Here is a 12,394-nt window from a genome sequence, read left to right on the forward strand (position 1 = left end):
ATATGGACAACCTCTCCTAATAGTGTAAAAAATCGAAAACCTTTTGGTTAGAAGAACTTCACAACAACTATAGCTAGACTTTCCCATTATGGTAACCTTGTCCTAAGTGAGGGTCCTACTTGGATTGGATGTAATTATATAATCCTTATCATTTGGTATCCTCTTGATGGGTATCTATGTAATTATGAAATATCAGAACATCAAGAAGGCCAAGCCTTTGCAATACTTAAAGAAAAAAATGGTTTTCGGGTCTATAAGGAAGAAACATATCCTGCCTATTCTGAGACTCAGTTGCATCTTAATTATCTTATTGCATGAGGACGTGGAAAAAATTAAGTTTGGGAATATTTTGGGTCATGAAAAATGTATGTTTTTCCTCCTCATTTTCTTAATTGATCATATGGTTTTCCATGAATTTACTATCGTCTTGACCATATTCTAGAAGAAACACCATGAGAAGAAAATAGAAAGTATTGTTGGACAAATTACATGTTTTTAGTATCAAAATCCTAAGTTTCTACTTGTTTATGCATAGGTTGACTGGATTGGACAACTGATTTTTCTTTCGGATAAGGTAACAATGCCAAGAAAGGAAGATGTCATTGATTACAGTTGTGTGAAACATGCTAAAGACATAGGAAAAATACAAGATTGATGTGGAAACACAATTGCTCAACTGAGCAATCCCAAGGATCTTCTAATCCTTAGGATATGCTTTAATATTTCTAGTGGCTCATAGAATATATAATGCTAGTAATGAAAATGAAAGTAATTTTGTAACTTTGTAATTTGTAAAATTCCAGCAACACTACGAATGCAGATTGAACTTTAAGGAGTCAATGTGACTCTGTACTTCTTTTGACTGTTAATTAAAGACTCGAAGTTTTCCATTAAATCCATGTATTGAGTTTCGATAGTAGATTTATTCTAGAGGCTTTGGGCCTGGTTGTTGGAAGATCCATTGCTCCTTGTATTAGGCCATTTATGGTTTATTGTTAAGATTTACATTTTTGCTTCTTCTCTAGGTTGAGTTAGAGTAAATCACATAGCTCAGTTAATATCATTTTTATTTATAGGAAGTAAGTTTGTATATGATTGTTTTTCCCTCCTAGTTTATGCTTTCTGCAATTGCTTCTAGCTTTGAATATTATTCATAATTAATATGATTTGAATAGTCTCTTTTAATATGCGTAGATTTGATTATTCAGGTTGATTTCCTCTCTTGTATTAGGACATTGGATTAAGATATTTGTTTGAAAGTATTTTACAAGTGATTTATCTTTCCAATTTCGAATTATAGAGTAACTCTTGTTCGACATTTCTAAGAGTTAATGATTTTTTAAGCGATTGTTTATTTCTATAATGATTAGTTAGAATTAATTACCTACATTTCAATCTTTGATTGTTATCACATAGACAGTTCTTACAACCTTGAAATAGACAGATGAATCCCAGGTTGACAGAGTAATGTAGGATTAAGATTGATTTATAAAGTCATCTTAGTGCACGAACACTATGTCCTCTCTAACATCCCATATTTCCATTTCTTTAAGTGGTTCCTCAAACATTTCCTTGACCCTTAATACCTCACATTTGTTGTGCACTAACTTATCTATTGACAATCTAACCAAACAATGTTTATAATAAACCTAATCCTACATATTTAGAAGTTTATATCCATGTCTTCCACAAAACGCAAAATTCCACTTCACCTAGTGTTTTGCCTTAAACCATGTCTTTCTCATAGACATTAACTATCATTCCTTTGGAAATGCACGTGTGTGTTCCTTTGAATTGATGTGTAAGGGAAACATTTGTACATATCAAGGTAACCTTATCCTTGGGTATGTTTATGGAATGATCATGATAATGAGGTTCCAACTCTGATTCTGGCCAAATCTCATATGATTCCAATGTTCCCCCTAAAGTATGTTCAAATCCTATTAGATGTGGTAAACGAGCATCATTTTTTCACACCACCTCAATTCCAAACACCATCTATCCTTCCTTTACAATCTTCCCATGAACCATATTCCCAATATTTGCATTGAATATGGAGCCCTCACCCACTTTCACTCCATCTTCCAAAAGATATACTTTGTAGACAATAGAAAGTGCAAAAGAACCATTTATACTTGTGAAACAAAGTAAATAAGCTTAGAATTTTCTCAAAAAAAGCTCTAGTATACTCTTAATAACACTTAGCACATGCTTCAATATTCTGATGTACCTATGTTGAGCCTCAAATCCATGATCTTCCATTGAAGAGTGCCCCCTTCAACGACATCCTCTGCAATCAAATTTGGTTGAGTGACATCAATTATCAAGAATACATCATAGTCTACATTGACCCTTTCTTGAGCATAATAAGTTCCATCCTCTATAGATTAAACACTTCCAAGTCTAGTAATTGACCCTTACTTCCAAGCTCAATAATTGATCATTAATTAGGAGGTCAATATAATCCCCTTTTGTCAATATTACATTTTCCATTTTAATTCGTACCAATTTCGTAACAACTCAATTGTAATTGATAATTAATGTTAAGCCATCTGAAGTGTGATCTAATATTTTAGCCAAAATAAAACATTCAAACAAATAACATGGATGAAATAATTTAGTGGATTATTGTAGCCGTTTTGTATTTATTGAAACATTGTTCTCCATCATCACATTCTTGACACGAAAAGTGTGTGTATATATATATATATATATATATATATATATATATATATATATATATATATATATATATATATATATATATATATATATATATATATATATATATATATATATATATATATATATATATATTAATAGATAGATAGATAGATAGATATAGACCTAACAATCAAATATCTAGGTAGCATTATAATATGAGAGATATTAATTCATATCAAAACACCAAGTTTCTACCTAATGTGGAGCGATAAAAAGGTGTCTTTTGAACTCCTAATTACCTTCACATTAATTATCAACCCAGGGACGACTTTTTATTTCAAGAGTGTACTCAGTCTGAGGCAACTATTTACTCAAGAGTAATGTTTTGCAGTATAGTGCTCAAAATCCAAAAGTAAATGAAAGATGGAAATAAAATCTACTTACAACAAAGCACTTTAAGACTTAAATCATGCATTCGGAAAAATAAGCAATGTATCAGTCAAGGGTCCAGTAGCAATAACTCATCCCTTTGGAAACTGATGTAACCAAAAGTAATCAAGGAACAGATCATCAATCTGGGGACTAGACAACAAATTCCAATGCCCACTACAGTTTTAGATCGTTCTTCACACCAAAGCAAAGATAATACGAATAACAGGAAATGGAATGGCAAATAAGAAATGGAACAACAATCAAGAAACTGAAATGTTCTTAAACTAAATCATTCACTCAAACAACCATCAATTGATGATACAGTAGAAATAACTCATTCCTCTAGAGATTGATGCAATTGAAATCAAACCGAAAGAAGACAATCAATCTGGGAACGAGGAAGAAATAACCAATGTTCTCTACAGTTGAGGGTCCTGCTTTAAAGCAATTAAAAGGAAATTATCGAAATTGAACTAAAGATGCCTTTGAAAGTAAACTAGGAAAACTCTTTAAAAGCAAACTCTTGCAATTAATCAACCAAACTAAACAGCGAAGTAAATGGGCAGCAAACTTATAATTAAAGGAATTAAACAACAAATCATATTTAATAAATCTGAACAACAAACTCTAATTAGTGGAATCGAATAACCAACAACCTGAAATGAACAACGAAGCTTTACATTTGAAATGAACAACACAACAATATAAGTTGAAAAGGATAATAATCTCTGTTATGATGGAAAAGAATAGCCACGCGATTCAATCTCAACTTGTGCAATAAAACAGTTCCATAAAATATTCTAACAAGACACTATAAAAACATGAAACTGTAAAATAATGCAACTCAAAAGAATAGGAAATAAATCAAACCATCACACAGCAGCAATTGTAAAGATATGATACACAACAACAGCGTACTCCACCAGAGGTTGGGCCCTTAGCCCCCAGCGAATGCTGCTGGGCTACTTCAGATGAAAAGAATGAATAGCAACTCCCAAATCACGTATTAATCATTAAATAGTAAAATCATTACAACAGCAGCAGCTTTGAGACTTATAGCCTGAAACAATCATTTCTTCCTCCTATCCTATCATGAATTCTTAATTCTAAATCTCTAATTCTAAATCCTCAATTCCATCATTCGAATCCCTCAAATCATCCCCATCTCTGATCTCTGTTCTGGTTTAAATAAAGAGAGATCAGAGAGCAGTTACAATAAAGATAAGTACAACATGATTTCTATTACAAAATTGGTTTGCTTCTAACCAATTGATCAAGAAGAAGATATATTTCCATCCAGCTTTCAACAAGAGCAAGACAAATTTGGCTTTGCAGCTGAGATTTGGAGGACAGCCGCAACAACAAATCTGAGAAAATCGTGCTCAAAGAACCCTGTATTTCTCTTAGTACGAGACGAATTTGGGCAAACCTTTCTTTGTTAAAGTTAACTGGATCCGTTCTGGACAAAACCCATTTTCCGGATTTTCCAGATTCTGCTTCATTTGCTCAGAATCTCAACCACAAAACCATCACTTCTTATTCCAGCGAATTTCTGAGTTGGCACTTTTAATGATCAAATCTTCAATCTGGAAATTATCTTGGAGGCTAAAAAAGGTGAATAATGTTACAACTGATTTATTAAAACTACCATTGATAAAATCATGCATAATCATCAATTTATTAGAAATAAAGGAGAATAAATAATATTCATTCATAGAAGCATAAATCATCATAAAATGGATTTATATAATAAATTATAATAAATGACATGATGAAGAATAATAGAAATGGGTGGAATAAGTGTTCAAAAGTGATAATAATAATGGCATATTAACGGCCCGACACCTAACTTTAGATTTCACACTTATATTATTGATGCATGTGCACAAATAATGATCATAAGATATTTGTAGAAGTTGGAGAACCACAACATCCTCCATTGGAAAATTAAAAAAATGTCCAAAATTGATGCTACATAAGTTTTCTTTGTAGTAGAAACAAAAGAAAAATGCAAGGTGAAGCAAATATAACAAATGCAATGTGCTTGTGTTTGTTGAAGAAGGAAACCTACTACACATTTGATTGGTTTTACCTTGCAATGCATTTGTTTATGCTAGAAGGAAATATAGTGCGTCTTAGATTTTTTTTACTTAATGTTAGTGTTTGTGCCAAAAACAAATCTACCATCTGCTAGATTGGTTTTACACTACAATGCTTCTGGTTGTTCTAGAAAAAAATCTACTGTGTTTTAGATTTTCTTTACACTAGAATGTTTCTTTCTGTGCTAGAAACACACTCGAGATTTGTTTTACAATGCAATTATTTTGTTTGTGCTTATGTTTCACCCTGCAATGCTTCTCTATTTTTCCTTGTACTATATTTAAATGTATCTCTTATAATGCTAGAAGAATTTTACATGAGAGATGAGTGTGAGGAATATTGCATAGCTCTAAGAAGATATCTTAAGAATATTTGATTGAGTTAGAGAGATCTCAAGATTAGTTAGATCTCTTGGGTGAAAAGTGGATCTAAAGGAGGCTAGAAATAGCGATTTATTAGTAATTAGTGGATATGAACCAAATTATGGTTTCAGAATCCCTAATGTAAATATGTAGTCAAGAAGCATAAAAGGTGATTGGAGTGGAGATGACAGTCAAGAGTAGAGAAGTAGGGCCAATTGTTCCCAAAAGGACCAAAAGGGCCAATAATATGTAAAATTAGGCCTAAGAGGTCATAAAGGACTTTGTAAAATGTTTGTATATAGTAGATTAAATACTTTGTTTGATTGTTTGTAATGTGTTTGGGTCAAGCCTTTGTATATTATTGTTTGGAATTATAATGTGTAAGTCATATTAAGCACGAGTGTGTTGTAGGCTTGTAGTAGGTAAGCTCAAGACAGAGAGTGTTTCAAGAACACACATTAGAATCAATTCAAAGGAGGCTAGAACCATTTTGAAATGAGGATGAACCATTTTCTTACAATAAGAATTATTGAAATTGTTGATCATTGATCCACAACGTGATCAATGATCCACATGCATGTAAGTATTAGAGAGGAGTGGAAAGTGTACTGAAAAGGTATTGCATGGGTTTTAATAATGTGTTGGAGTCATTTCCTTGAACTAGAATAGATTTTGGAGGTGCAACAAAAGCATGGAGATCCTAAGGAAGTCACATAATTGTTAAGAACATAGATGAAGAGTGCGAGAGTTTGTATTGAAGTAATCAGATTATAACATTTCCTTTCTAATAGGGTTGAGACCTAAGCGAGGATTATGACTTAAGAGGGGCTTATAGATAGAAGAGCCGGGGAGGGAAAATAAATGGAGAATATAGAAAAAGGGGCTAAGATTTTATTTTATTGGCCTTTGACAAGAGTGTGTTAGTTAACAAAGGTCAGGCACAATAATTGACAAAAAGATTCACATTCTACGAATTCAAAGTAGTGGAGGAAGGTTAATGTTTGGGATTAACATTTGACAAAGGTTGGGGAAAAAAAAGTGGAAGTCCATTAGTAAGTCTATCTAATGATATATTCCCTAGAAATAATCTCCCAAGAGGTTTGTTCGAAGTGCATGCATTAATGAAGGTAAGGTTGACGTGGAGATGGGATGACATGGGAGGTGGTGGACATGGAAAAGAAAAGGGATGTGTGAGGCCTTGAAAAAATGCTAGGGTCACCTATTTTATAAGGTCTTGATGGATCTTAAAAATACAAAGATCAGAACTTTCCACTCCTCAAAGATTGTCTCCCCCGAAGGATTGATTGGGTTCACTATTAAGAAACGTTGAGATGATACGAAGCGAGGGGTATGTGGCATCTGGGCAAAGTTGAGAGTACAAGTACGAGATGAGAATGGAAGCCAAGTGGAGATGAGTCACACATTGATAATCATAAGTTCTTACATCATCTCGGAAGTAAGATTCCTAAAATAAATAAAGAGCACATTCCAAGGAGATGTCAGGGTGACATGGCTCTCGGATCATGCAAAAGGGGCAGAATGAATGCCCAATGGAAAATATCATTGGGGCCAATTTCATATTGCATGATTCCTTTGTTTTCTTGAGATATTAAAGGTCGAGCATAATAAAAATAGTCGGGGACCAATGTTACAAGCCTTTGTTGCAGATCGAATAAAACACTGAAGACTATGAATAAGGGAACAAGGAATAATGATTGGTCTCATGGAATGTTGGGAATTGCATGGGTTATGTGCCAAGGTGGTGCACATGCTAGGAGGTTGAGGCTATGGTGGTTCAATGTATGTTTTGCACCCATGCATTTGTATGCATATATAAATCTCTTGGATCTGGCAGCTATATTTGAACATAGCTTGAATCTTATGGTTTCGGGTTGAGGGAAGCACCTATTTTCCATATATTTGGTACTTTGGGGGATTTAGGCTGGCATAACTCACACAACTAGTTTTAAGCCAACTTCATTTGCTATAAAAACTAGAAATATATTTAGCTTGAGAACATTCATTCAAGGATACAAAATGATCTTCGAAGAAATAGATTTTGCAGAAAAATAGGTTTGGGCTTTGTTTTAATTTTTTTAGTGAAGTAGAGACACAAAGTAAGTTTAAAATTTTCTTTTTGTATTGGAGGATACTTGTTTTGGGAGGATAGAATTTGAATAAGAATTTTGTTTTTCCTGTGAAGTTGATTTTGGAAGGAACTTAAAGATAAAGGTTGTAGAGATTGGAGTAGGTTTAAATGTTATTAAAATGGCGGAATATATACATAGGAATGCATGAGAAAATGTACAAAGGATTGTTAAAAGGATAAGGTATTAAATAATATATTGACAAGTGTTGGGGTTTTTATGTTGACATTGGTCATAAGTATTTGTGTTTGCAGTTAGTATCCATATATGACAAATGAAGAAGGGGGACACAGAGCTCTTAGAAAGAGAAATTATGGCAAGAATCCAACAACAAGATGAAATTGTTGAAGAGAGAGGTGAGGAGATAAAATTTTAGAATCCTAACAACCTCAAATGATGAGGAATAGATGTGCTCTAGAAAAAATAAGGAGGAGAGATTCTACTACAGAGAATTAGAAGCGGACAAAATTTTATAATAGTTGGGTAGAAGTTGCCAAAGGTAGTTCCACAATTGAGAGTGTCACTAAAATTTCCAATACAAAGAGAAGAGAAGGATATCAAAGGGAGAACTTGGTATTGTGGCAAGTAACAAACTTGTTACAATATGAAGAAGGCTTGCTGCAGCTCATGAGTGGAAAATGAGAGTTCACAAAAGAAGGAAATGATGGCTAGTGGTAGTCATGTTAAGGGTATAGAGAGGAGAATTCTGAATAATATGAAGAAGAATTCCAAGGCATTTGGAAAGAAGATAAGGAGTGATGATGAAATGGAGAAGGAAATGCATGAGGTAAGAATATAGTTAAATAGGTTGAAGCAGTGGTTTGAATAATGGGAGAAAAATAAGAGATTTGGTTTCACATTAAATAAAAAGAGGGTAAGATGGCCTCCATTGAAGAAAGTGTTGAGGAAAATAATATATGGCAAAGTGAAGGAAAAACTCAGAGAAACTAAGTATAATTCAACTATTTATGAACAAGTCTTGTACATTGATGAACAAGAAGCCATAGATGTGGAGAAGATATTTAGTGATAGTATGGTGAACTATTGTATTAGTTTAGATTAGTATGTGAATTTGTTGATAGAGGCAAGAAATGAGGCTAAGGGGCCTCATATTTTTAAACTTAATGAGTTATATGTGATTATAGGTAATGAAGAACATTGAATTGACAGGTTTATATAGATTGATGAAGAAATGAAGCTGATTGAGGAAAGGGATTAGATTGACGAATTTTTTCTTAAGCATATGTTAGCAGATATTAGAGATCGACAATTATTGGAAGTTTCCATGAAATATTATGGTGTAGAATTTCTTCAAAAAGATAATGTTATGGACAATAGATTAAGGAAAAATAATGCTATGATAAAAGAATTAGAGTTGAAGATTGTTGAAAAAGATATGGGAAGTGCTAGTGATATCGCGGTAGAGCTCATATTTTTATAGGATTGGTTGGATAGTACAAAGATAGGTGGTAAAGAAAATGAAAGCATGACAAGTTCCAGTAGTTTGAAGGAAGGTGAGGTTAAGGTGCAACAAAAACCAATGAGGAGTATCAACAATAAAGCTCGGCAAGAAAGGAGAAGATATTTGTAGAGTATGTATTGACTAGAGGACAAGCTCGACATAGAGATTTAAGAAATGAGGAAGCTAATATGTAGGTGTCTTAGAGAAGGAATATTGCACAAAGAAGGATATTTACCAACATATTGGAGATGACTAAATAGGTCTACAACTACAAAGAAGGAGGAGAAATGTAACATAAAGTTTGGAACCTTGGGAGAATGAAGAAGACAATAGAAGAACATCAACAACATGATAGAGAAAATGATTGGATACAAATTAAAGTTTGGGATACAATGGGATTTCCTTAGTCTATGGAAGAACATGTTAAGGATACCATGAATCTTTTTCACCTCGGGAGTATGATATGAGAACATATTACCTCCAAGTGAAAATATGTTTTGACTAGGATTATGAGTCTTTCATTTAGCAAGGGAGTTAGTTCCCTAATTTATTTTGATTATTTAAATTAAATGTATTTCTTGTAATTATAGAAGAATTCTACATGAGTGATGAGAGTGAGGAACATTGTAATCAAATCTAATTCTAAGAAGAGATCTTGAGAATATTTGAGTGAGTTATATATATCTTAGCATTAGTTATATATCTTAAGGTAAAAATGTATCTGGAGGATCTAGAAATAGGGATTTGTTGAGTCACAATAGTGGATCTGAACCAAATTATGGTTTCAAATCCCTTATGTAAATATGTAGCCAAGAAACGCAAAACGTTTTTGGAGTGGAAAAGAATGTTGAGAGTAGAGGAGTAAGGCCAAGTGTGGCCAAAAGTACTGAAATAGCCAATAATATGTAAAATCAATCTTAAGAAGGAATAATGCCCTTTGTAAATTATTTGTAGATGATAGAGGAAATACCTTCTTCAAGTGTTTGTAATGTGTGTGTGTCAAGCCTTTGTCTATTATTGTGTGGGATTATATTAGGTAAATCTTATTAAGTACGAGTGTGTTGCAATCCTGTAGTAGATAAGCTGAGGAGGGAAAGTGTTTCAAGAATCCATGTTAGAATCAATGTAGATGAGACCAAAACCATTTTGAAATGGGAATGAACCATTTCTTTAAATTCAGATTGATAAAAAATGTTGATCATTAATCCACAACATGATCAATGGTCCAAAGGCGAGTAAGAACTGGAGAGGAGCACAATCTCTATTGTAAAGGTATTATATGGGTGTTAAGCCTATGTCGGAGTTGCTTCCTTGAACCAAAATAGATAGTGGAGGCACAACGAAAGCATGGAGATCCAAAGGAAGTCCCATTTTCATGAAGAACATAGATGAAGAGTGTGAGAGTCTACATTGAAGTCAACACATTAGAAAATTTCCTTTGTAATAAGGTTGACACTTATGTGAGGCTGGCAGAATTAAGGGTTGAGTAGGGAGCATAAAGGGTGAAGGCAGGAAAAGGACCAAAGACTTTGTTTTATTAGCTTTCAACGAGATTTCGTTAATTAATGAAGGTTCGGGATAGTAAGTGACGAAAAAAATTAATATTCCATGAAGTCAAAGAAGTGGAGGAAGGTCAAAGGTTGACATCGAGATTTGATGGAGGTTGGGGAAACATTATTAGGAGTCTGTTAGAAAGCCTATCTAGAGACCTACGTTCGTGCATCAAAGAACACCAGTGTTACGTGGAGTCGAAACAGCCTGGAAACTGGTTGACGTGGAAAAGCAGAGGGATGGCCTATGCCTTAACAAAACGTTGGGGTAACGTGTTTTATAAACTGTCAATGGATCACCAAGAAATGGAGATGGGAACTTTTCCACTCGCCAGAGTACTAGAAAGTGAAGAGAACGGAGACCAAGTGGAGATAGGCTATACATTCCTAATCATAAGCACTTACATCATCCTAGAAGGGAGATTCTCAGAATAAATAAAGAGCGGGTTACCAGAATGCTATGTTAGCAGAAACGAGAAACGGGAAACAGAATGGGAAACGAGAACGATACGAGAAACGAAGTTTTGAGGTTTCGCATATAAGAAACGAGGAGAGAGAAAAACACCATATTAAAGGTGAACAATATAAACAAAGCATTAATCATAAACCTGCAATGTTTCTGCAATGTTTACAAAATCCCATGATACCTGGCTTCAGTGATATTTTAATAACTTATAACTACTTGTTCCATAACACTCACTCTCTCTCTCTAAACTACTTGTTCCATAACACTCACTCTCTCTCTCTAAATATATGTGTGTGTGGGGCTATGCACTAGCAATAATTAGGTGTGTTGATTGGTAACATTGAGTTCTCCTATTGATTTTTCCTTTTTACTCAAATACGAGTTGGATATTATATAATTTCAAAGTAAAATTCCTAATAATAATTCTCATCACTTTATTTAATTATATTTATTTTAATTTTTCCAAATTAGAAATCTAATTACAAAATTACTAAATCTTCACAACATTTGTGAAAATTCTTCAATTATAGAATACCATTAAAAAAAACGTAATCGGAAAAAATCTCTATCCTAGTGGAATTTTAAGGATAGCCAAAAAAGTGTTGGCGAAAAATGGTCAAAAATAGCCCACAATCTTATAAATAAATTATTTGGTAATTGTGACTATTGATCTTTACTAACTTACTATGCTTAGAGTAAGCTTTCACGATTTTGGCCTTCGACTTAATGGATGCAATCTACAGTTTTTTCATTAACTTCTCATTGAGGTACAAAGAATGAATCCGCCATAGTAAGGTTTGATAATTTTGGTTAATTTTCACTGCCTTACGATTAACGGATCACAATGCAATCCATTATTTTGTTTTATATTTTATTTACTGTAAATATAGTAATATTTTTCCCAAAAATTGTGAAAAGACATATTCAGTGACACTTCCAAACAACAATAACAAAAATACAAGTAAAAATAAATATGGAACATCACACAAATCCCAATCTTAAAAAAAAATACTATCATAGAAAATTTACTTCATAGTCAAAATTCCCCGTCAAATTTATATCAGGTATGGAGAAGTTCACTTGCAATCCTGTTCCGACTTAGATTTCTACGATTTTCTTTCTATTTGTTTTCTGTTTCCCGGATAGCTTCTCCATTTTCCTATGTAAAGTCAGATTCGTTGACAATTTCCCATCAACTCCATACCTAATGC

Source organism: Pinus tabuliformis, chromosome 7, assembly GCF_031772625.1.
Source record: "Pinus tabuliformis cultivar Carrire ecotype Pingquan chromosome 7, CPIR1, whole genome shotgun sequence".
NCBI classification, from domain to species: domain Eukaryota; kingdom Viridiplantae; phylum Streptophyta; class Pinopsida; order Pinales; family Pinaceae; genus Pinus; species Pinus tabuliformis.